The sequence below is a fragment of the Pogoniulus pusillus genome, chromosome 19 (genome assembly GCF_015220805.1).
Source record: "Pogoniulus pusillus isolate bPogPus1 chromosome 19, bPogPus1.pri, whole genome shotgun sequence".
Classification (NCBI taxonomy): Eukaryota; Metazoa; Chordata; class Aves; order Piciformes; family Lybiidae; genus Pogoniulus; species Pogoniulus pusillus.
Window position 1 is genome coordinate 908,106 of NC_087282.1, and position 26,491 is coordinate 934,596.

Consider the following 26,491-nt stretch of genomic DNA (forward strand, 5'->3'; position numbering starts at 1 on the left):
AGAGTTTCTCAGAAATAAAGGTGTGCAAGAGAGAGGATGAGAGAGGCCTAAAAAAACCTGCTAAAAATCTCCGGTCCTTCAGGGAACTGCGTCCCTCTTATCTGCTAACTGCTGTATTCAGTGCGAAGCTCTGAACGGATGAACAATTGCCTGGCCATTAACCATGCTAAAATACTCCAGAAAAGATGTGGTTCCTTTCCTTCTAGGTTTTGTCTCCCTGCCCAGTGTCAGCCGCCTGACTGACCACACGCCCCTTGTATTTTACTACCTTGGGTGCTAAATTCTGTGACTTTACGACAGTTGACTTCACTATTTTCGTCCCATATGCGCACGGAGGGCAGAGGCACCTCGTTGCCTACAAACACAACACGGCCTGCCGGTCAGAGTTGTGTCCCAGCTGCCGCACAGCAGGACGCTGAGAGTATTGCCCACCAGTCTGTTAAACGTACTTACCTGTTTCTGAAAAGCTTGGAGTATCGCGTCAGGTGAAACCCATAGAGGCGACAAAAGGACAGCAAATGAAAGCAGTGTTGCGTGTGGGTGCTTGGCTTGCAGCACGCTGAAGGCACACTGATCGGGACCTGATGTCAGCCCCGTAATACCTGCTCCACTCAGCTGCCATTATGAGGGATTTCTCAAAGAGCCAAGCCCATGAAGGGCATCTCCTAGTGGAACTGCATTTTACCTCGCAGGAGAGGCAAGTAATGGAGGTGTGTCTGTGTATTGTTTGAGCACTGCCAGGTTCCTGTCCTACTTGCTTCACATTAAATTACCACTTGAAAGACTGAGGTTTGGCTATTACTGGGCCCATGAATGCCCCCACGGTGGCTTGCCTTGTGCAAGAGCAATCAACTGCTACAGCATCACCTAGTCCAGAAAGCAGTGTTCTGGTGGATGAGCCATCCTGCTTTTCAGAGTGATGTCTAAGGATGTGCTGAAAGAGATCTGGCACTTCAGCCTCAGCTGTGTTTGACAAACCCAGACAGAAGGTCAAGCTGAGTGAAATTGTTCTATTTTGTGTAAAAAGTTACAAGGTGGAAGGAGTAGATAGCCTGTTGACTCCATACTGGAGGTAGGCTGGTACCCCTACTACTACACTCTGCAAGGGGAAAGCCTGTTAAAGACCAAATCAATCTTGAGAATGAAGAACCAAAGGCAGAGCAAGAGTCAGTGTGCCCACGCAGCACACACGTAGCTTTGCTGTCAGCACCAGTGTTGTGTGCCCAGCGCTGGGCTGCTGCCCTTGCTGCAGATCAAGGGCCACATCCTGAAAGCGTTTGTTACTCTAAGCACATGGAGAGGCCCCACAGGAACTATTCACATGTGAAAAGAGCTAGGACCAGAGCCAAAGTTGTGCACAGTCTGAAGGTCAAGCTTGCTTCCTCTCTAAACCCTGCACTCCACTGCAAACCACTCAGAAATTTGTTTCCATCTAGAACCTTCTGTCAGTTCCTGGGGGTGCCATAGGGACTGCACCGACTGAGAGCAGTTTGTGCACCTAATTTTGGTGCTGCCTTGTGGAACAGGGGCTGTCCTTGCCTTTCCCGATGCATATAGTGTGCTTCCCCTTCCCACAGACCCTGACTTTTGTATAAATGTCTCCAAATGAAAGAAGAAAAGCCACGTGGAGTAATACAGCTGCTGGCTGTACAGTCGGAGCAGGATAACCTGCTCATAAAATGGTGCTGCCTGCAGGACACATTCACAGCATTTTTACAAAGGTCACATCAAATATACTGCTGGAGTAGCTTTACTTCGGTCACCCAGAGAAGTCATGGAGAGGCCACTGCAGATGACATTCTCAAAGAAAGATTGCTCTTCACTTTCATGTCTCTATGCAAGGAAATAAGAGACACGAGCCTGCCTTCCATACTGCAAATGGGGATATGTGGGGGCTGGTGCAGGGAACAAAAAGGACCTGCTTTCACCAGACTGACGGAGGAGGTTGGAGGTCTTTCTTAGCTGAAGGCCTCACATAGTTCTGCTTTGTTGCTTTTGGGTTTTTTCCCTGTCAGAGCAACAGAAAAACTGAGACAACAAATTGCAGCTACTCTGAACCGCATCTTTTACTAGGCCTGCGCCTTGGATGCAGTAAGATGTTTATTCTCCTTATGTGCACAGTTATTCTCCATGTAGTGTGGACTGCGCCTCAGACCCATAAGACCTTTATTCTCCATGTACTTGTGTTTCTCTTCCTTTCCCCACACCTCCATTTACAGGAAATGCAATGTAAATCCCAGTTGAGATGTCTGAGCGGCAGCACTGGTTTAACTCTTGATTCTTGGTAATGGCAATTCCCAAGTTTTACCTTTTCTTGCAACACTTACCTGCTTTGCACCATGCCTCACCAGTGGCAGCTGCTGCTCTGTCTGGGTTTCCTAACAGACACAAACTCTGGGTGCCTCCTTTGGCAGTGGTCTCTAATTCACAATGGCGAATCAGTGTTTCTAAATTATTTGTGAACACAAGGATTATTTTTTCTTAAGAAACTAACAGAGCTTCAGGGCAAATCACCTGAGGTGATACACAGCAGCGACTGGAAATGGCAAGGCATTACCCAGCCCCTACAGCCACAACTGCTACATGATTCTCTGGTACCTATCCCGCTCACTCCACGTTCATTGAGAACATGTGGGAGGCCTGGACTGCCTCATTTTTGAAGGGTCCCTGTGTTTTTGAAGGAGAGCCAGGCACCAGTGGTGTTTGTCATCTTGCAGAGCTATTGCCTGAGCAGTTACAGAACAGGGCTTTGGGAGCTGGTACCTGACAGTGGGAGGCAGAACAGACTCACTCTCTTATCTCGGCTGTCAGGTGACCATGTTTGTTAAATGAAATGAATTGCACATGAAACACATTCATTTTCACCCTGCACATTTTGAGAGTTGACACTCATGAACCTAGAGGTCACAGCTTTGGCATGGGGGTGTGAAGCAAGCCCTTAGGAATGCTCAAAGTGGAGCTTAGTGCACAAGCAGAAGTTTGTGGACCCAGTTCCCTGCCTGATGTGAATCAGGAGCTGCGCAGCTGATGCCTAACAATGACTTAAGATAAAAACGAGACCAAGTCCTTAATCTGGGAATTAATGAAATTACTTTTGTGTAGTAAATATTTGTCATCTGTCCTTGAGAACAGGAAATTATTTGAGTAATAAAGATCTGCAGCAACTATTCATTTGAATTAATTTTGTAGACCTAACAAGTGTTACGCTGTGCTGTTCTCTGCATCTTTAAGAGTGTTTGGGGATTTATGTCTTGCAAAACAGAAACAAACTAAGAAAGCTGAAATATATTGTGTCTTTTGCTGTACTTTACAGCACAGCTTGTGTTTAAGAAGCAGTCTAGACATGCAAAAATGTTAGAATAAACAATATTTTTTAAATTATTTTAAATTAGCTTGTACTGGAAAGCTATAAATTCAGTATGACACAGAGTAACAGGATTGCAGATCTATGCAAATATCAAAAAACAAAAGATAATAAAAGGCTATTCTGTTACCTGCTGTTATAAATACATCTCTCCTTCCAAATTAATGCAGTTACAAGTGATTTCCTACAAAGAACAAGAAAACACTTCCATAAACCTTCAGGACATTTTACTTTGTATGAGAAGTCATATACTCTTTTTTTTTCCCCACCTTCTCATTTTAGTGGCTTGCTTAACCCATTTTAACATATACACATTATGAAATACTATTTAATGTTCATTATAGAGTTTCAAATATTGCTTGGTCTTAAATAAATATTTTTTCTTTATTCTCCTTTCCGCTGAATCCTGTGTGCAATTAAAGAATAATCTGCTGGAGTCATGGCTGAGCTGCTGAATTTATGGCCACAACTATAGGAATGAGCTGTTTATTCTGGAGAGCAGTGATGGAAATGGTCATGCCAAGGTAAGCAATTTTTCTCCCTGTGGCTGTGTAGGGTAATAATAAAGCAGGTAGATCCCTACCCTGACAACTGCTCCTCTGGCCTATGGACAGAGAAACAATTCATGAAAAAACAACTACACATCAAGAGACAGTTCTAGGGGTGCTACCGAGACAAACGTTGCAGATAAAGTGAAGGTTTCAGCTGGACTTTGAGAAGGTGTCCTTGATTCAGCTTTTATCATATCAGCTATAAAACAGTTACTCATCCATAGGTGGTAACAAAGGTATTGAATGAAAGCCCCACCATCATCATGGGAGTTCTGTAAGATTGTAAATTAATGGTTCTCCAAGCAGAAAAGTGGCCACTCCTGTCTGACGGGTAGCAGGATTAGTGCAGTTCCTTCCTCTGCTCCCCCAGTTTGAATGCCTTTTTGCAGCATCTGTAGCTGGAGAACATCAGGGATGCAGTAAATCAGGCACTAACCTGCATCTTGCAGGACCCATCTTTCTTTTACACCAGGGTTCTCGCTTCAGCCTGACATTTGGCAAGTTTCTTATTAACTACGAGAGGAAGTACTTCAGTAATAGAAAAATCTTAAATACTGCTCAAATTATGTTTAAGTTGTTTCAGATGTTTCATATTCAAAAGGTAAGGCCTAGATTGCTTGGTATTGTCTTGCTGAGAGAGCAAAGACCTGATAAAGTACTTCATCAGATCTGGATTCCTTAAGCTATTAAGTATGTTGTATTTTGCAAAAGGGAAAAGCATTGCTCTTCTTTAGGCCTCCTTTCTGGCCTCATTTCCACAATGATGGTCTTGGTGGCCATACCATGCTGAGGAGAGCTTCTTTCAGAAAATCAGATTTCTAGAGTTTCCTCGAGGTGTGCACCTTCAGGAGACTGGGCCTCATCTCAGTCAAACTGAAATTCATGTTAAGCTGAGACTGCATCAGCCTGTGTCACTGTTGCTTTGGGGTTTTATTTTGCTGTCTGAAAAGAGCGTGGGATACCAGCACTGCCAGAGAAAACTCAGCAGGGAACGGCTCACAGAACATGTCTATGATGATGTGGTGCACCTGCAAACTGCGTGGTAGCACTTGTTAACAAGTAAAGCTTTTGCAGGAGAGTTTCCGCTACCCATCAGCTTGTGAGGGTGCAGAAAACTTCCAAAGACCCAAAACAGGCCAGCACTTTTTCAAGTGGTGCTTTGGAGAGTGCTACATTTCCATAGCCTGGACTCACTAGCTCTGCTTAACAGTAAGGTGCACAGCCCCTTTTGGAATTGGAAAGCATAGCAGCTGTATTGCTCCTCAAAAGATGTATTCCATGTTAGGTGGCAAGTGCCCAGTAGGTTCAGCAAGGCATGTCCAGACCATGACTAAGCAAAGTGTGACAATCATGATCACAAAAGAAGTTCAGTAACAGCAGCAGTATGAGATCAGCGTAGCAGAGTGGCCCTACTTTCAATTCAATATCCAGAGGCATTTAAAAGAGGAGACTCCTCCAATAAACAGATGTGCTTAGGACATTGGAGTCATTAGGAAAAATCTGTTAGTGAGACAGTGATTTGACAAATTCATTGAAAAAAAGGTTCCTGAAACTCCGGTTTCTCCAAGCAGAAGAAAGGTGCAAATCATGCTCCTTCGCTTTCTGAGGCTCCTCATGCTCTCTAGTCTTGGTATCTGAACTGCTCATCAGTATCAGTTGCCATAATAGGGCCTGAATAAGAAACAGATCAACTTGTGTTTATAGTCTCAAAGTCCTTTAACCTGACTTTGAAGCATTTACTCCCTTGTGTGCTGGAGATGGAGGAATTGCTTTGCAAAGCAGAGTTTCCAAGACAGAGCACTAACCTGCACCTGACAAAAAATGTAACTATGAGACATCTGCTGCAGGCTCAAAGTAATATTGGAGAATGGGTATGGACCCTTCTAGCTGTGTAATGCTGCCAGGTGCTTTGTAATTCCCATTCCAAAGATTGCTGCACCCCAGTGCTGAGGGAGGCTATTCAATTAAAAAATGCTTGGGATTGTTTTGGAAGAAAGAGTTATACAGCAATGCATGCCCCTGAGATATGGATTCCTTTTCTTCCATTTATATAACCCAGTGTTTGCTGTGAAGGTTTTCACAGGGTTATGCAACACACCAGACTGTCACAACAAGAACATGAAGGGGTTTGTTGACAAGAAAGCTAAGGCTACCATGTCAGCCTTACCTGAGCCTTGGTGCCCAACAGAGGGTATCGCGTTTGCTCATTTCAGTTTTGGCTGAAGTGTAACTCTAAATCTACATGCTGGAAAGGGATTTTTGTCTGGAACTGCATTTAGGTGTTTTTCTTTCATCAAAACTGCATCTATTGTTAATGCCTCACTGAACTGCCCATAATCATTACACCATTGTCAGATACCTGCATGCAGAGAATACCAGCCTGAGCCCCAAATCATTACTGGACTATAGCAAAGCACTTTTTTTCAATAGTAACTTCCTCTCACTCTGAGGATGCTTTGGTGATAAATGAACAAATTTTAAATACAGAAAACCAGGGTACCATTTTCTATGGATAGATATTCTGAGCTTGGTTTGCCTTTGGCAAACCTTGTTTGTAAAGAATTGGCTGAGGACAACTCCAAACCTCACCACAAGCATGACGTACGATTGTGGCAAAGAAAAACACTATAAAATGTTTCTTGTTGGCAAAGGTTATCTGTATGTGGAACAAACAGAATCCTTGCAGATAATAAAACTCAGGCTTTCAGGGTGCTTGTGAAAACTGAACACATGCTTGTAAAAGTTTATTGAGATAGGGTAAGATAGGTTGAGATATTGGCAACTGAATACTGTGTTCAGTTTTGGGCTCCCCAGATTAAGAGGCACAGGGATCTGCTGGAGAGGGTCCAGCAGAGGGCTACGAGGATGATTGGGGGACTGGAGGGCATGGCTTATGAGGAGAGGCTGAGGGACCTGGGGCTGCTTAGTCTGGAGAAGAGAAGACTGAGAGGGGATTTGATAAATGTTTATCAGTATCTGGAGGCCGCCAGGAAGGGGGGGGACAGGCTCTGCTCACTGCTCGCTGAGATAGGACAAGGAGCAGTGGGTGTACGTTGCAGCAAAAGAGGTTCTGCCTCAACACAAGGGGGGACTTCTTGACTGTAAGGGTCCCAGAGCACTGGAACAGGCTGCTCAGAGAGGTTGTGGAGTCTCCTTCTCTGGAGCCTTTCAGGGCCTGTCTGGATGTGTTCCTCTGTGATCTGTGTTAGATAGGATTGTCCTGCTCTGCAGGGGGGTTGGACTCGATGATCTCCTTGGGTCTCTTCCAACCCCTAATATCCTGTGTGATGGAAATGGTTAGTGAGCACTTGAAGCATTCACAGTAGTGAGAATGCAGTTTGCAGTTACACACTGTGAAGTGGTTGTACACTGATCATCTTGTGCCATTGTCTGACTGCATCACAGGCTGATGCAAAAAGCAGTGGATTGAGTGATGCAGTAAGTGCATTCGAGTGTTACTCGTGTTGCACTTTCCTTAGTAGTTCAAGAAGAGAGCTCATCGTTTTCTGACAGGTAAGCTCCTCCACCAAACCCAAGCTAGGAGCCCACTGGTGCTAGTTGTTTTGACCCTAAAGCTTTTTGTCTCTTGGTTTATCAGGGTTCTCCAGTAAACAGCTGGAAGAAAGGCTTCTCGCAATGGAAAAGATTTATTTGCTGCAGAAGCACAGAGACACAGAGTGTCAGTGGTTGGAAGGGCCCTCCAGAGATCATCCAGTCCAATCCCCTGCTAAAGAAGGGTCACCTAGGGAGGGTCACACAGGAATGTATCCAGGGGGGTTTTGAAAGTCTCCAGAGGAGGCTCCACAACTTCTCTGGGCAGCCTCCTCCAGGGCTCCATCACTACAAAGAAGTGTCTCCTCACATTGAGGTGGAACCTCCTGTGTCTAGCCCGTGCCCATTGCTCTTTGTCCTATCACTGGGCACCATCAGAATGGACTTGGCACCTTCATCTCGATACCCACCCTTCAGATATTTGTAGACATGGATCAAATCCCCTCTCAGCTTCTCCTGTCTAGACCATATAGCCCCAGGGCTCTCGATCTCTCAGAAGCGTCTGTTCTGCAGTGCTCTATCGCACTGCCTATACATTCTGTTTAATTTACTGAGAATCCAATTGCCATTATGAAAAAATAGGAAGAAACCAAGGCCCACTTTGTTTTAGAGGGGAAGAATTGATTCGTGTGGTGATGAGCTCAGGGTGGTTCCATGCAGCGGGCAGCTGCAGCTGGCTGCATTCCCCATAGCAGCAGCACTAGAGGGAGTCCTAGGCAATGTTACTCTGCCACCATCTCTGGCAGCTTTGCAACTTAAAGCCTTGGTACAAGGTTTCCTGATAATATTTAGCAGGGAAAAGACAGGCTAATTTTCATCACCATAATTTAATTTCACTGCCTGGTTGCTGATTGTTTCTGAAAGTGTTTTAACCTCACAAGTCACCTATTGGGAATCATCCTCTTGCTTAACAACCACTACAAACCAGCAAGATAAACGTCCCACCTAGGGCTTTCAGTGAACATCTTTCTCAGTTGGCATTAAAGAGCACAGAGGCAATGCTGGTAATGTATTCACAGGGATTGTAGAGCAAACAGCAAAAGAAAACTCAAAAGTAAAAATCTGTACAAATGTATCCAGCAGTTAATTTTAGCAACCCTTGCACACCTCCGTCTAGTTCAGCTTACCCTTGGCCTTCGTTGCTTTGGGGTTTCAAATGTAGATTTCAGTGCAGCAGAAGGAAATGTGTGCAGCACTGCTGTTGTTACTGAAGGAGGAGAGTGCTTAGTAGGGGGGCAAAAAAGAGTATTTTTTTGTTCTGAATCATTCTTGTGTTGATATCAGGTTGTTAGCTCAGATAATTTCTCTCAACTGAAAAATCTGAGGGGAAAACCAAGACAGAATAAAAACTGTTCTTCTCCTTACTGAGTAATCTTGAGATAGAGTGAAATAGTATGGAGACCTACACAGCAATGGCCTGCAGATAGTGCATTTGATTTATAGCAGCACAGCTGACAGCAAACTGTTGTTTGTTTTTCTTAACACATGGTTATTCTTTTTCATAACTGGTAGCCACCACTTCAGCCTAAAGGTCTTACATTTCCATTTCTCCAGTGAAATTAGTATGTACTCCATTCCAGAGTGCTGGAATAAATACAATTTAAAGAAGCAAATGACTTGGTACTTAGAGTACTTAACAGTGAAGCACAGCTTGCTTTCAGAGGATGGCTCCTCATGCCTATTATTTGGAAAGAACCTGAGACAAAAAATACACAGGTGACATTTTCTGAAGTGCCTTAGCTGTACTGCTTCAAAGTGGCAGTTATGGCTGGGATTTCTTCTGTGCAGACATAAACAGGGCAATAAAAGCACTAGCAGCTGATCTGATGCAAAGGGGATTTGTGTGGCGCAGATTTCACCCTCCTGCACTCTTATAGCTGTTTCTAAACTGATCTTAATAATTTTTAGGGTTTTGTCCCTTTATACATCATCATAAGTTACAAACCTTGAGCACGGAGGCGCCCTGAACTTCATCATCTCTCTCTGAAAATTACCTAAGGTGTGAAAACAGGCCTAAGGGGTGCCAGGATAAATCACCACTGACATGCAAAATTCTGTGACAACGAAACTACAAATCAAGTGAGTGGCAGAAAAGAAGAGAAACAGATTTTCCCTGTGTGGGATACAAATCCAATCAGTTTTTCTGCACTTAAAGTACACGTTCCTGGAGAACATCCCTCTGCAAACATTGCATGTATAATTTGCATTATATGCTGCTATTTTTTTTGCTAATGATCTCAGCTGTGTTCTTTCTAATACCTTTGAAACCTTTCACCATTCTTGATGACATGGATTTAGGGATGAATGAGTTCCCAGGACCTCATCTTCCAGGTTATTATCACAAATGATGTCATTAATGTTTCTGAGGAGATCCTGATTTTTCTTTTACAGAGTAACTCATGCACCATAATAATCCTTAGTGTTATACTGGGAGGTTTTATATTCATGCTTTTATTTATGTTTATGCATTATGTTGGTTATACATTAATCATGGAACAAAATTTGATCCATTTTGGTCTAATAGTATCTAATAATATATGTCCAAGAATATGTATCCAATCCTAAGTTGAGAGGAAGAATAATGTAGTTGGCTGGAAAGGCATAAACAGGGCTCTGTTTCCAGCCCAACAATGGATCTTGGATGCAACTTTGAAAAATTGCCTCTGATTCATTTTGTTACTTCCCCCCCCCCCTTAAGAAATCACCCAGACTAGACTCAGCCAGCTCTGGAAATGGAATGAAGCTTTGTGTTTACAGCTAGCACAATATACAAGCAGCTATTTACAGTACATACAGCTATACATAGAGATAGACAAGGTAAAAGGTAATACAGAAACACAACTCTTCTCCAAGAAACCTGAGTCCCCAGGAGGGGCTCCCAACCACTCTTCCACCTTCTTCCACCCCTCAGCCTTACCCCAGATGTTGCCTTGTGCCCCAAGGAAGAATGGAGGATCGACCAGGGGGGTTAGGAAGCAGGTGGATTAATCAGAGAGATGGAGGGTGAGATTAGAGAGAAATGCAGCTCATAGCCCAGGCAGTGCCCAAACTGTTTACACTCCTGTTCTTGTACAGCTCAGCAAGCCTATGAGTAAAGTAGACATCATCATTGTTTCTCTTTCACAGCCTGTAATCTAGTTCTTCTCACTGAAATGTTCTATCTGGCTTCAAACTAGCACAGAAATCTTAGTTTTCTGAGTAACATTGTAAAGTAATGCAAAAATATTTAGCAGCATCTTCGTTGTTGTCATCATCACCCTTATCTATGACTTCAAATAGAGAACTCAACAGGACAACCTCTGTCTGTGTTAGGTAGCTCCATTACTGTAACTATTCAGAGCACTTGTGTCCAAGTGAATGAACTTTCACTATAGAATCATAGAATCAACCAGGTTGGAAGAGGCCTCCAAGATCCTCAGTCCAACCTATCACCCAGCCCTATCCTGTCAATTAGGCCATGGAACTAAGTGCCATCCACATATATACAGGATTTTTTGGCAGGAATAAATGTTCATATTTGTATTCTTCACACTGATTTTGCAGAAAAGACGGACACTGGGAACAAAAATCAGCATCATGGTTTTGCTAGTTGTATGCCTCCAAGAAATGCAAAGACAGGGTAACGCAAAGCAGAACAAAGCTGCTTCTTCTTTGTGGCATTGCCACGGGGGGACTTCAATTGCTGTGACTACACAAAGAAGGAACTCAGACCTGCTCACAAGTTATTGAAGCTTAACAAGGTAATCCACCATCTGACCTAAGAAGACGACCAAGTGAGTGCTCTCTGCCCATGGCAGGGGCCTGGCACACTACATTAGCTTAAACTCTGCAACGCTGCCACCCTGCACTCAGGATGGCCTAGACCACCCAGGCAGCAGTTGCCATAGCTAAGCTGATACCATGCTTTAATGCATTACTGGAATAGTCACTTGTGTGCCTCAACCCTTGCTTAGAGCAATATATTTCTGCTCATCAAATTCCCTGCACAGACAAGGGCAGGTTTTGCTTTTATCATTATTTCAATCACTTTAGTGCAGATCCAATTACACAGGTATAAAACGTTTCTTCTGGCATACCCTGGCATCACTACAACAGCAGTTAAACAGATAACTCTAGAATCAGGAGAGATGTGTGAATAACAACAGCTGATCAACAGCTATGCTGATAAAATTTAAATGAGATCAAGCCTAAATCTTATCACACACTGATAACAGCAATGTCTGTTGTGTGCCAGACTTGCTGGACATGAGAGGAGAGTAAGACTGGAAGCTGATCTCAGTAAATCCTCTCTCAGATTCTTGTGGGTTGTCCTTTAACAAAAATCAGAGGTAGGTTTCTAGGTACATCATGGGCAGTTGTGTCCTAATCCCAAAGCACAAAGGCTTAGCTGTAGTAAATGCCAGACTGATTGTTACCCCTTCAGCACAGACGTGATGGCATTATCTACCCATACTTCAACTGCATGTCACCCTTAGCATTCCCATTGAGCTCTGCACTGCTTCAGTGTGTGAAACAGAGAAATGGATTTACCGCTCCTTCTGGTTTAGTGCAAGGTGCCCCTGCCAGCAGAGGGGCTGGAACTAGGTGATGTTCAAGGTCCCTCCAACCCAATTCAATGAATCGATGGATCTATGAATACTGCTTTCTTCTGACGACAGCCGTGGGTCAGTGTATGAAAAGGCAAAGGTGAGGCACTGTGATCTTTCTCCACTTCTGCTTCTTCTAATTTGGTTGCAGCATGTTGCAAATGAAGAGCATAGAGGCTGTGACCTGTGTTAGACCTGAACTAAACTGGCTGGCATTGCTGTAGGAAGCGGAGAAAGATGGATCTGTAAGCTGTACTGCTGTGTGATTCAGGGCATCTCCTAGCCACAGTCAAACAAAATGCTTTATCTTAAGTGCAAATAAAGTATCCGTTGCTGTTGATATGTCTGCCAAGTTTAAAACATGATATAAAGCGAAGTTGACAGCATAAGCCACTCAAACAAGGCCTCAGGGACTCCCAAATGTGCCTTAATATTTATTTTTCATATTTGATTGCAGGTTATGCACAGGTAAGTGTAGTGCTACCCTGAGGGTTTTAAATGTAACGTAGTCAACCATGATAATACCTTCAGTACCTGGGAAGACAGTTCTCACAGTGACTAATAGGAAATGAAAGCAGAGCTCGGTGCTTCTCAGGCTAGGGCTGTGCTTTCTCTTGAGTTATTTAGTAGAATTCTGATTCCTTTTCAGTGTTTGCTACTAATAAGACCAAATCAAGCATTACCCTGTTTGTCACGTTGTATGTTCCAGCACTCACATCTCCCTAACATTAACTTGGTGTAATACATGAGAAATTGCTCTCCTCCTGTCTAGCCTCTCCGTCTGCAATAATTTGGACTGGTATTTACCAGCCATTTTCTCAAAACTGAATCTGTAACCACTGACACATGCACACAGAGCAGGGACAGAAACAATTCAGCCAGAATTAGTCTTCAGGTGCTTCCATCCATTTCAACCTGGCTCGTAGTGGTAAAACATGCAAGAGCTGGTGGTACAAATACTGGGTGCTTTTAGGTTTTTCTTAGCCTTCATGCTTTCAAAAGGAAAATGCAGTCTCAGAATAAATGTGAGAGTGTTTGTACATCACAAACCCAGAGCTGCGCCTCAGAAGGAAACAGTCTTCAAGTTAGAGTTACCAGCTCCAGTGGCTTCATGTTGTTCAGCTGACAGAAACACATAGAATAGAATCATAGAATCAGTCAGGGTTGGAAGGGACCGCAAGGATCAGCCATGGGCAGGAACACCTACCCCGGATCAGGCTGGCCACAGCCTCAGCCAGTTTGGCCCAACAGTGAGCAAATTCCAAGTGGTTTATGTTGTTAGATCAGGGCATCAAACAGTACTACTGAGCTTAATTTTTTTCTCTGTTTGAAAGACAGAACAGGAAAAAAAAACAAAACACAAACCAAACCAAAACTAAAAACCAACAGGTAAAGGGTAAACTAAAGGCAAGCTTCTCACACAGTCTTTTGCTAGAAGTTACACCTGGGGGATGTGATCAAGAAAAATCAGCATGCTGAGTGAGGAAAGAGAGGACACAGTGCTGTACCGAATTCCTGCCCTTCTTTGGGAGCTTGTTTTCACCCTGGGTTTTCCCTTTGCTTTGCATCCTCACACCCCCACACTAGATGAACCAGGCTAACTCAGCCAGCTGCAAGTTAAGGAATGAAGCTATATTTACAGCTCACACAAATACATATATACAGCATGCATATATATACAATTGATACAGATATTTACAATTATATACAAGTTAAAAGTAATAAAGAAATTCAGAATCCCTCCCAAACAGCAGAACTGAGATGCTTGAGCGTGTCCAGAGAAGGGCGACGAGGCTGGTGAGAGGCCTCGAGCACAAGCCCTACGAGGAGAGGCTTAGGGAGCTGGGGTTGTTTAGCCTGGAGAAGAGGAGGCTCAGGGGTGACCTTATTGCTGTCTACAACTACCTGAAGGGTGGTTGTGGCCAGGAGGAGGTTGCTCTCTTCTCTCAGGTGGCCAGCTCCAGAACAAGAGGACACAGCCTCAGGCTGCGCCAGGGGAAATTTCGGCTCGAGGTGAGGAGAAAGTTCTTCACTGAGAGAGTCATTAGGCACTGGAATGGGCTGCCTGGGGAGGTGGTGGAGTCGTCGTCCCTGGGGCAGTTCAAGGCAAGGTTGGATGTGGCACTTGGTGCCATGGTCTAGCCTTGGGCACTGTGGTAAAGGGTTGGACTTGATGATCTGTGAGGTCTCTTCCAACCTTGGTGATACTGTGATACTGTGATACTGTAACTGCCCAGAAGGGCTCCCAGCCAACCCCCCTCTTCCCTCCCCCCTCAGAAATAACCAGATCAATCTCTGCAGCTCCTATGATAAAGCTGCAGAGATCGAAGGTGAGATGTCACATCTGACAAGGAGGTTAGAGGAAATGGTTAGATCAGGTCACATAGGTTTCATGCAAAGGAGTTAAGGCAAGAGACAACCAGACACACATACCAAGGCAGAAGAAGTGAGGAGTGAGGATTGCCTTATCTTATACTTTGACTGCTTATGTTCTTCAGCAGAAGTGAGTGATATAGACGGTTACTTTCGTCTCGCAACCAATGATCTAATTTCTCTCATTGAAATATTCCAATTAGCCTCAAACCAGAACAGACATAGAATCATAGAATCGCCAGGTTGGAAGAGACCTCCAAGATCATCCAGTCCAACCTAGCACCCAGCCCTGTCCAGTCAACCAAACCATGGCACTAAGTGCCCCATCCAGGCTTTTCTTGGAACACCTCCAGGGATGGGGACTCCACCACCTCCCTGGGCAGCCCATTCCAATGCCAATCACTCTCTCTGTGAAGAACTTCCTCCTAACATCCAGCCTGTACCTCCTCCTGCACAACTTGAGACTGTGTCCTCTTGTTCCACTGCTGGTTGTCTGGAGAAGAGCCCAACCCCACCTGGCTACAACCTCCTTTCAGGTAGTTGTAGACATCTATGGTACATCTGTGTACCATCTATGATACAGAAACCTCTCTGGAAGGGCACAGCTGGAGAAGTGAGAAGCTTGTCCAGGAAAGTAGGAACAATATCCGCTTGCACTTTTGCTGTAAGCAGCAATGTTGTTAGAGTGTGTTCACAGGAGACCAGGTTCTGTTCTTCCCTGCCTGCTGCTGGGCAGAGTGGTCTCTTTGGAGTGGCATCTTCTTCCACTCACTATCACTTCAACTTAAAATCTGGCAGCTACCAAAGAAGTCCCTTCTGTGTGTGGGTTTAGCACCTCTGTTACAAAGCTTGACTGCAAAACATGGGCTAACTGTAATCCTAGCAACTGCACTTTGTGACCCCCGCACCGTGCATGTCTTCTTGCCTGCCACAGTTCAGTGTTGCATTTCGGAGGCCCTGGCATGTCTCCATGGGGAGCAGTTCCTTTCCCCCGATTGTCATCATAGCCATGTCAACAGACTAATTATTAAAGCATATAAATACAAGTCCTAATCTAGTGTAGTGCTCCAAGACTGCTGTTGGATTCATTAGTGACAAAACACCCCAAATGTTGCTGGTTTATTTCTTACTTTCTTAAAGCAGGAATGCTTACCCATGGATACCCAGAGCTGGGGCTTTCTGTGGATTGTAGTTATTCCCTCATGGGACTTCGGTGACATTGTGCCAAACTGAAAAAAAGCAGAGCTAAAGCGGCTTGTTCTGTCACCAGGGCCCCTGAAACGCACTTACAACCCTTCTGCTAGTGTGATCCTCACATGTTGAATTTACATTGCAAAAGAAGAGAGTTAAAAGCCTACTTCCTTTGCTTTTTGCCTCCATGCCTTGCTTTTTTGTCATCTTGGAGACCAACTCCCCCTGGTATGCCTTTCTGTTTTCCTAAAACTATTTGCAAGAAGCTTTTATTGTGTTTTATCTTCATTGTCAGCCTACGCCACAAGCTCACAGTGACAGCACGCTCTGCTACAGTACAAGTCCACTCCTGCTGCCTCCTCCCTGCCATCATGGCTGGATCCAGCCTCACACTCTTTTCCTGTTAGGTTTTATTAAAGCTATTCATGGTGTTCTTTCTGCACCATGAGAATGACAATGAAATCTAGCCTGCCACAGAGCTGTGCACCTGAATAAAGAGGATAATTGCTAGTGAGTTGCAAGTAATAAATAAAGATTCCTATTGCACGTCCTAAGCAGTCAATCCCCATTCTATGCTGACTGCATGCACCAGTGACAAATTTCTGCAAGTAAATCTCAGAACAGGGCAGCCTCCTACTCTACCAACCCCAAAATGCATTACTGCACTGGCTATTTGGACACTGCAAAGTAAAAGGCCTTTCACAGAATTAATTTCCTCCTGTTCAGAAGAGCCATACAGTGCATTAACTGATTTGAAAACAGAGTCAGGGTTTTTCTAACGTGGCCACTCACCGGGCAGCCTTTCCACAGAGCACAGGAGCTGAAGAAAACAATCACTTAAACAGAAGGAAGCTCTCTAATGCCATGCCATGCTGATGCTTCTAGAGAAAGAAAAACAGAAAACAAACATCCCAAACCTCTAACATTTGCTTGCATGCTGAAAAGGAAGTGTAAGCACTCTGCTTAGAAAGCTTTAAAGCATAATTGAAATTCAACATGCAGATTTCTGTGTTATTACAATGCTGTGTGCACTAGATCATTTGCTGAGCAGCCAGCATTTTAAACAACACATTGCGAGAACTTTGCGCTGGTACAACAGCAATGTAGAAAAATTAGGATGACAGCACAAGTATGCTGAGCCCCATAAACGTTCTTCAGCTGCAATGGGAGCTACAGTGCAGTGCTTGCCTATGTATTAGGAGAAGGGAACGCTGCTGCTTCCACATGCAGATGGAGCACAGATCATAGTATGCTGACAAGCTGAACTCAGAACAAAGAGCTAAGCTACACATGTTCTGGCAGGTAAGCTCACTGATCTTTTTAACCCAATGAACATCTGATGCGATGTGAGATCCACTAAACTGTATATTGCAAATCAAGGTCAGGATGAAGGGTGTCAGAGTGGTTTGTAGCATTTTCCCTGCTTCACTGCCTCAAAGCAGCCATGAATGCCAGAGTACTTTTTCCTGTCTTAATCTGATAGCAATTTGAAAATGTACTTGGCTATAGAATTCGATGTTTCCAAACTCAGGTCTGCAAGAAGTAGTAGGAAAAAATAATTTAGAAGAGTTACTTTTGAGTTGTTTTTATGCTGCCAATGGTGCTGTCTGTGTGGAATTAAGGTACCACCTTCACCGCTAAGAGGGCCGGGAGGTTAAACTGGCGCTGGGATATTCTAGGCTAACCTTTTGTTCTGCACACTGCAGTCACAGAGAATGTGTGTGCTGGAGCCTCCTCTCTGCTTTGGGAGATGGATGAGGCTGGCAGAGCAGTACAAAGCCACAGTGCCCAGGAGAATCTGGTTCATTAGCTGTGCCAAATCGTGACATTAGTGAAAGACCAGAGCGCTGCCCTAACTGAGTTCCTGACTCTGACGTGGATGTCTTCCATGCACAATAGCAACAGTTACTGAGATTGTAAAGCGGTTTGGGGTTTGTCCTCAGAGTAAGTTCCATTAAAGAGAAGTATGAACAAAGGAATAGTGTGTGGCAGAGAGGATTTACACACACGGATGTGCTTTTACACCCTCTGAGGGTTTCCCATTCATGGCACACTGTCACGAGCGGCACTCAATGAAACGCCTGTTCTCGGAACCAGCCTCCCATTTATCTGCTGCATCCATTTCGTCCCATCTAGAGAACTGTTTGCAAGTGGGAAATAAAATCTATACATCGAGAGGAGGAGCACGCAGCTCTTTAGTGTGACGTGAAAGAAAATGTGCTCTTGCATGGTAGCCGCGCTTGCCTATAGCTGTGGCGGATTGGCGAGGCAGAGCGAGCGAGGAGGAGAGCTTCCCCGGCGCGGCTGCCGCAGCCGAGCCCAGCCGCCCTGCATGCATATTCCCATGAGCCGCTGCGGGGCAGTAACAACAAAAACATTCCTGGGCTAAACAAGGGGCTCTCAGCAGCCACTTGGGCTTCTCCGAGCCAAGCACACAAAGAAACACTTCTTCTAAGGAAATCTCTACATGAGGGCTTCCGCTCCTCTGGTATAAAATGTTATTAGGCTTTCTGGGAAACATTTATGGATGCGTTTAGCTGCAGCTCCTGCCACGGAGATCCTGCACGGAGCGATGCTGAAGCTGTTGCTCGTTTTTGGAGCAGTGAGTGGAGGCTGCGTATGAGATACACAAGGCTCTCTTTAAGACACTATCTGGATTTTCTGTGTGCAGAAACTCTCCTACCTGAGGGCTAAGTAAATAAGTTCTTTTCAAGTGATTATCCTCTGTGCAGGAATTCTTCCTTGTAAAGCACAGAAGCCTCTGAAGATTAGATATTTTTGTGCTGCCTTTGTTCATCTCAGGGCAAAATCTGGAGTGAACAGAAGTTATTACCAAAAAATTATTCTGTGACTTAAGGGTAGAAGAATACATTTTGTGTGGTTTGGAACTGGAATTGCTGAGCTGCTTTGGGTCCAGCCATGCACACCTGGAGATGCAGCATGAGACTGATAGTTGTGGCTTCCTTGCTCCCATCTCAGCCATTCCGCAGCTTTAATCACACCAGCGGAAGATGAAGAAATGAACAGTTGTTTCTTTTTACACAGTATCAAAAGTGGGGAAACATCTATCTGAAGAGCTTTGATTGCAATCTGAGTTCTGTCTAAATGCAAAACTTCCTGCAATATTCATTCCAAACAGTTAGTGCCCTTCAGTGCTGCAGAAGTGGTTAGCAGATGAGTAGTGCATGCTGAAATATGGAATCTCTAAAAAGTTGAAGTATTACTCTTCAACTGAGGTGTTAGAAAAAAGAGGATCAAGACATACAGAGAGCTGAATTACAGCCATGGCTCTTCAGCTACGCTTTGAAGATCATTTTCAATTCCATTCTGATCTTAAATCTTACTCATAAGTAATTAACATTTGGGGATGCCTGGCAGATGGTATATACCACCTTGTCTTTTTGGGCAGTCTTTCTTGCCTTGGCTTTTCCAAACATACTCCAGAGCTAAATTTCTTATTTTTTTTCCCTGAGGGAGTTTAAAAAAAAAAAAAAGGACCAATGAAGTTACTTTGGCTTCAGACAGCAGCGTGGAAAGGCTGAGAGGTTCTTCTAGCACTTAAACATCTCTCCAACATTACTTTTACGTAAGTATTTACTTATATTTCAATGTATTTAAAACATTGAGCAGATCTCGACGTTTTCAGACCTAGAAGATAACTCAGTTTTTATGAGGAGGAGGCTACAAATGCAGTGCAAGGGGCACTGGGAGCATTGCTCCATATCCTTCTCCTCAGATATCCCAGCTAATGAGTCTTACAGCCAATCCTATCGACACCCCAGGATGCAGCTTGGAGATCCCTCACTGGCGTTCGCTACATTTACAGCACTCGGCATTCTCATGTTTTACTTTATCTCCATGGATTGCTTTGCTTTACTTCTTCATCATTAAAAAGTATGATAAAAAGTATTTGGAAGTTTCATTAATTTAAATCTATCTCGAGGACCAAGCAGCCAAAGGAATTTTCAATCAAAAGATCTGTAAGCGCTCATTACTGAGCCTGCAAAGCAGCATTAAGCACCATCTTCACACTGTAGAGTTCTTTATAAGAACTGCCACAAGGTTCCTCTGTTCTTCAAGTGGTGTCCTGGCTGGAGTGAGAACAGAACCAGCCCTGGTCAGTGACTGTGGCATTCAGCTCAGTCTCTTCTGAGGTTAATAGCATGGTTTTGCAGTCAGTGTTTAGTGCGGGTAACACTTGGTGTTTACAGTCAGTAACCAAGGGCTGGTCTGCAGACCAAGGTCACTGCTGAATCCTGAGCTCCACCTTGGGAGGTGCAGAGCAAAAGGCTGCACCTGTGAGGAGAAGCAGACAGGAGAGATGGCCCTAAACTGACCAACAAGGGGTTCCGTCCCATGGACATTGTATTCAGTGTAAAGGGGAGGGATCAGTGGTTGGTGTCTGAGGGTGACTGTCTCTCCTGCCTCTGATCCAGATCCATGTGTTCCTGAGTTGGTTCCAGAATCCAGCTCCAAAATTCAGTTCTCCTCTGCCACTGAGTCCAGTCTGGAACTTCTCCAGTGCCTGCCACAGCATCAGTGGCATTAAATCCCAATCTCAGTTGAGTTCCTACACCTTGCACTGCTGGTTCCTGAGCTGCAAGTCTCACTCTGATGCCAAACCCATGGGATTGGCTATAAATTGTGAGTGGCACTGGAGAAGGTGGGGAGCAAGGGGCGGGCGTTAGACTTGTACTGTACATCTCTGTAACCATTTGAGTCCATTTGATTATCTTCCACTAATTGACCTGCACGATACGACTCAAGGTATGCAGAAGGCTGTCAAACTGCAGAATCCTAGTTCCTGGTTGTGGCTCTTCCTTCAACCATGATCTGTTTTCTCCTGAGCTTTGTGTTCAGAAGCAGGGACAGGAAGTGTAAATGCACATTTTGCTGGGAAAAGTAAAGAGCCTCTGCAAAAATTACAGGGAATGCTGGAGAACAGAATACTTTCTGAACTGCCTGACACACATTCTAGAAACAAATCTGTGCTGGAGGCACTGATTATATATACCAGGTCTAAAAGCATAACTGGCAGTTAAAAGCATGTTGAACAAAGCAGTGATACTGTATTTCTAACCTGGGAAGGTTGTTCAGCCAGCCTGCTCAGCCACAATGCTCATCCGGCCCGTTTACCATTTACGAGACACTGTGTTAGCATTGAATTAGCTTATAGATTGTTTTAATACGACTCGAAGCAGTAGGGTGTATAATTGTGTGAATGTTTCTTTCCACTGGCTGCACAGCATCACTCCTTGCTGCACCTGAGAAGGCTTCTTCCTCCACCTGAACGTTTAGCAAGCAAATTTCCAGATGCTCACAGCCGAATGCAAGCAATTTGGAACAAATCTATTACTATTTTCCCCAGCAATGCACTGCAGCATGAGACACCCTTCCCTGGCCTAATTCCTGTGCTCTGGGCAGAAAAGGACTTTGAGCTGTCCCTGCGGTCAGCTCAGCACATGCAAAGGAGGAGGAGGTGCAGCCTCGGTGGGACGAGTCGCTTTTGGCGCTGTTTAACGTGTCAGACTGCTCTTTACTTTCTAAGCACTGTGCATTACCGCTGCTGTTAGGAGTTAAATTTCCCACTAACAGCTGAGTGGACTTTACCAAGGGAACTCAGGCCTGGGAATCCCTATGAGACTGCACTTTGAATTGCCTACACATACAGAGACTACAAAGTAGTTGCATCAATCATAGCAGTGTGTGATAAATACCATTATGTGACTTAATTAATGTCTGCATAGCATTTTCAAACCCATAAGCAGTCAGAAACATTACCATGATGGGTTTTAGATCTGCCTTTTTTTTTTTAGCAAGCCAGGAATGAAACACTGAGTGAAGGTGGTCAGATGAATTGGCAATTAATTGGAAAATCACCAAAGACTACATGGTGAGGAAAAGCAATTACTGCAAAGTGGAGAAAGAAGAAAATGCAGTCATTAGGGACATCTGGTATTAAACAGCCACAGGAAGGTAAATATTTAATTTTCAAGCATCCTCTTTGTACAGTGCTTTGGCTTGCAGTGAATGTGGCCCATAACGCATATGAAAGCACTCCCTGGCCAGCATGGGAAGCTGCAACGTTAAAGCTTAGGGGTGCAAAGTGGGTTTAGAGTCAGTTGACTGGTGAGAAGACAGCACATTCATGTATTGCAAATGAACTTCTATTTACACACTCTTCTGCAGAAAATCTTGGGTTTGTGTCAGTTGCCAGAGACATTTCACTGCTGGACTGCATGCGTGGCATCACAAGTCAAGTAGTTAGCTGCACAGTGAGACACATATGCTGTGTTTTATCCACTTTGGAATACTGTAGTACACAGTTCCCAAACAATAGTGATGCCTCACTTTGGTAGGATGTGTTTTGTCCTCTGAAGAACTTCCAAGCAAAGCAGATGAGGAACAGGTCCACAGTGACATGCTTGGGTCACACATGAGACAGGAAGGGCAACAGCTGAGAACACAATTCTGCTCCCAAATACTCTGTCATGTTACTTAGGCAAGACAGCATGAGGAATTTGTTGCTGTAAGTGCACACTGCAGTTACAAGTGCTTGTAAGTGCAGGGCAGCATTTGAGATCTATCCTGTCTGGTATTTACCACAGAAAAACAGCCTAGAAGAATTTTTTGCCTTTTCAGAATCCTATCATTGACACAAGGGAATAGATATCAAAAGAGGCTTGAAAATGATTTATTGCAGCTCTTGCCAGCTGAACGAGACAGCTGAATGTAGAAGCAGCTACACTTTTATTAAGCTAACATGAAATACGAGGTGTATGTAGCTCCAGAGTCCCACAAAGGTCCCTTCATCAGTTATCATCCTCCATTCTTGCTAAAGGAGCACTGAGATCTCCAAATCATGTGTATCAGCGAAATGTTCTCTTCCCCCAAGTCTAATAAAGGTCTTTTTGTAGCAAAAATGCTACTCTCTCTTTCTGTGTGTGTGAAAAAAATCTGCTTTGACTCCATTATGGAGAAGGCTCTTAAAAGACAAATAGCAATGAGGAGAGATGTTTGGGTTTACCAGTTGCCTTTGTGAAGGAGAGGTTTACTGGTGTGTATCTTTGCAGGTGCCAAATCAAACCAACACTGAGTGACTTATAAGTTCAGCAACAGTTCTATTTCTATTTGATCACACAGAATCACAGAATATCAGGAGCTGGAAGGGACCTTGAAAGTTCATCCAGCCCAACCCCCCTGCCAGAGTAGGATCACCTAGACCAGATCATACAGGGACACATCCAGGAAGGTTTTGAATACCTCCGGAGAGGAAGACTCCACAAGCCCCCTGTGCAGCCTGTTCCAGGGTTCTGTCACCCTCGCAGGGAAAAGATTCCTCCTCATGTTTAAATGAAACTTCCTATGCCTCAGCTACCACTCACTGCCCCTTGTCCTGTCATCAGGCATCACCCAGCAGAGCCTGGCTCCAGCCTCCTGGCACTCACCTGCACATATTAATAACCATTAATGAGGTCACCTCTCAGTCTCCTCCCAGCAGCACAGCCCCAGCTCCTTCAGGATCTCCTTGAAACAGATGTTTCATTCCCTTTGTCATATTTGTGGCTCTGTGCTGGACCCTCTCAAGCAGTTCTATGCCCCTCTTGAACTGGGGGTCCCAGAACTGGACACAGTATTCCTGATGCAGCCTCACCAGGGCAGAGCATAGGAGTAGGAAAACCTCTCTCGACCTACTAACCGCAGCCCTTCTAATCTACCCCTGAATGGCATTGCCTCTCCTGGCCACGAGTGCACATAGCTGGCTCATTGTCAACCTCCCTAGGACCCCCAGATGCTTTTCCCCTTCACTGCCTTCCAACAGGTCAGTCCCCAATCTATCCTGATCCCTGGGGTTGTTCTTCCCCAGGTGCCAGACTCTACCCTTGCCCCTATTGAATGTCATTAAATTTCATCCTGCCCACCCCTCCAGCCTGTCCCAGTCTGGCTGAATGGCAGCGCAGCCTTCTGGTGTGGCAGCCACTCCACCCAGTTTGGTGTCATCAGCAGACTTGCTGACAGTGCCCTCTGTGCCCTCAGCCAGGTCACTGATGAATATATTCCCTATAATGTGATTTTTATTAAACATAATGGTGGATAAAATGAGGAGGACCTCTCTGAATAAATGTGCCTCACTTCAGTGGAGAAAGAGTGAGGCTCAACAGTGGTCTAGATACGCTAGGGCCTAATTCTTGTGCTAAGAGGAGGAGGTTGTGCTAGAGCATAGGCAACTGAAGAGAATAAAAACACAGAGTAAGGGCAAATGGCATCGAGTAACAACAGACAGGTGTGGGATTTTAGAAGAACACTGACACAGCAAGGCACAATAGGTGCAGCCAAGAGAACGAGTGCTCGTGAGCCGATCAAAGTGTTTGCCAGAGGAGAGGAACCTTGAGTTACACTGCCAAAGTACACACTTACAGTTGCTCTGACACAGCTGCTCCGCTGCTCCCCTTTGCCTGTGTTCAAGCACCTGTGACAGTCTGGAACAGGACAATGTAGCTGGGTGTCTGCACCTCAGCTGTGCTAACTCGAGGCAGTTTCTTCAGAGCTGAGCTTGCACAAAGCAGAAGCATCAGTCACCCAGATTATTGGGGTGCCCACTGCTGTATGACCACCCCATTGCCCAAGGGCCCCGTGACATTACTTGAGTCCCACCCACAGGCAGGGAATGAGGGGCACTGAGGAACAGAAGGCAGCACCACAAACTCTTGGTGTGCACCCACCACCCAGAAGGCACCAACCACGTGGTGCACCTCTGGAACCTGGCGTGCTGCTGCCTTCCTTTTCTTACCTCTGACAGCTTGTTTTTCTCTTTACTCATCTCTCTTACCTGCTCACATTCTCACCCTCTGGCACATACTAGGTAATCACCTCACCTGCCTTGACAACCATTCTATGGTCCAAGTGATCTGCTCTGACTTGTAACCAACCAACTGCCAATCACTGAGCCATTTTGGTGTCAGTTTGCCTCACTCACTCCTTAGGTATCCCTGAAGAGGCTGCTGTGAACCCTTCCTCTCAGGTGGGGTCTCCACATTAAAATCTCATGGCAAAGTGCTAGTTGCCTCTTTGGCTTTCTGCATCAAAGCGAGTCTGAAACACGATGACTTATATGAAATTGGAACAGGAATGTTTCACCTTTTGCTACTGCTTGAGACCTTAGTCTCAGGTTGTGTAGGAGAGGGGCAGGGTGCAGGGGGCTGCGCAGCAGGACAGGTTGTGTCTGCAAAACAAAGAGTTGTGGCGCATCATACCAATGTGAAGAAGCACTGGGACTGTGTGGAAGGTGTGCAGGGAGCGGCAGCAGAAAGCAAACACAGAGAAAAAGCAGCTCTGAGCAGCACTCGTGGAGCTCCTTTCTGTGCTAGAAAATGTGAAAGATTATCAGTGGCATTGAAAAGCATTTACAAATTATTCCTAACGTGACCTCAGCTAGGTTTTCTGTGCCTGTGCCCACGTGTGCAGGTGGGAGTGGTGGGAATGCCTGCCGAGGGTGCCTGAGAATGCAGGCTTTCTTGGAAGTATGTTTTTGTACTAAGCAAATGTCAGTACAAACACCTGCAATCTGGATTGCTTCTAACAGTAAGACACAAATGCAAGGTGGCTCACTGCCACTCTTCTCAGACAAGATTATTGGTGCTTTGTGGATGTTGCTGTCTGTATCTTTTTACTTCAAAATATAAATAAAAGCATGCTGATTATTAAAAACATTGCTTTTTGTTTACAAAAAGGATGAAACAGATACTAATGTGCAGTCTTCACTGAAGAGCAGACCGCGCTACAACGCATCTCAGAGGGAATGCTGGAGAAAAATTCACTGCCACTTTGCAAGTAATTTGGTTAACAGTTGCAAGGTAAGTGGAGAAACCAAGTGAAATGGGGCCTTGTGAGAGCGACACTGAAATGAATGTGAAATTACTGCAGGTACCACCAGGAAAGAAAACAAAGCTGTAAGACTTTCTACTTCTAATTTTACACAGCTGAGTACCCTAAGAGCAGTGCAGAGAACGAGATTCTGTGTTGAACTTTGACCAGAAGCACATTAAATTTGTATTCATTTCCTTCTCCGTTGGCTGACACACTTGGGTAGGAGACAAAATCTTCACATCTCTTTTACTCCGTGCCTGAGCAATGTGTGAAAGACAGCAGTTATCCAACCTTTGCTCCATCCTTTGTGCCTGCAGTGAACAATTGGAACGACTGCACAGAGATGTGTTTTTGTCTCCTGCTATTTTCATGTCACCATTTGTCCCTGTAAATGAAAAACCAAATGGTATTGTGGAGCCTTCGGGCTTTCTGGACCTGAAGGAAAAACTACTCATGCCAGTGAAAAGCTGCAAAGTGGTTTCTGTGGGAAAGTGTTCGAGAAGAGAGCCCGTGGGGCACTGGCAGATGCTGTGCTCGACATTTGCATACAAGGTAGAATGAAAGGAGTGGTTAGTTAAGAACTGAAAATGGCAGCATTTGGTGTGGGGTTGTGACAGTGCCACTGATTTCAACTACTTTCTTTGGCTTTCTATTTAATTTTTAAGTAAAAGGAAACACTTGAGAGGTGATTTGTCCCATAATAATGATGATGGCTATAGTTTCAATATTCATGTCTACATCAGGGAAGAGCACTGCTTGGGTCAGAGCTGTGGCCCATGCCCTTGTGTCCATAGCAGAGATCTAGCTATTAACTGAGATGTACCTTCTTTAATGTAAAACAGCATGGTATCATGCTCACCTTAGAGAAAGTCAAATCATTTTGGTCCAAATTATCTACTCACTTGAAAAGAAGAAGGTTTTACCTTATTTCTTCTTTACATAAATCTTGGGAACGTCTTTTGCTAGCTTGTGTAGACAGGTTTCTGTTAAAGCAGTAAAGCAATAGC

The 26,491-nt window shown here is 44.7% G+C and overlaps 1 long non-coding RNA gene across 1 annotated transcript; it reads left to right on the top strand.

The window, feature by feature from the left end:
* Positions 1-19,118: 19,118 nt before the first annotated feature.
* Positions 19,119-25,426, top strand: LOC135183646 (uncharacterized). Its single transcript, XR_010305630.1, has 3 exons — positions 19,119-19,203; positions 21,434-21,593; positions 25,349-25,426. It is a non-coding gene; the product is annotated as an uncharacterized LOC135183646 (long non-coding RNA).
* Positions 25,427-26,491: the final 1,065 nt, after the last annotated feature.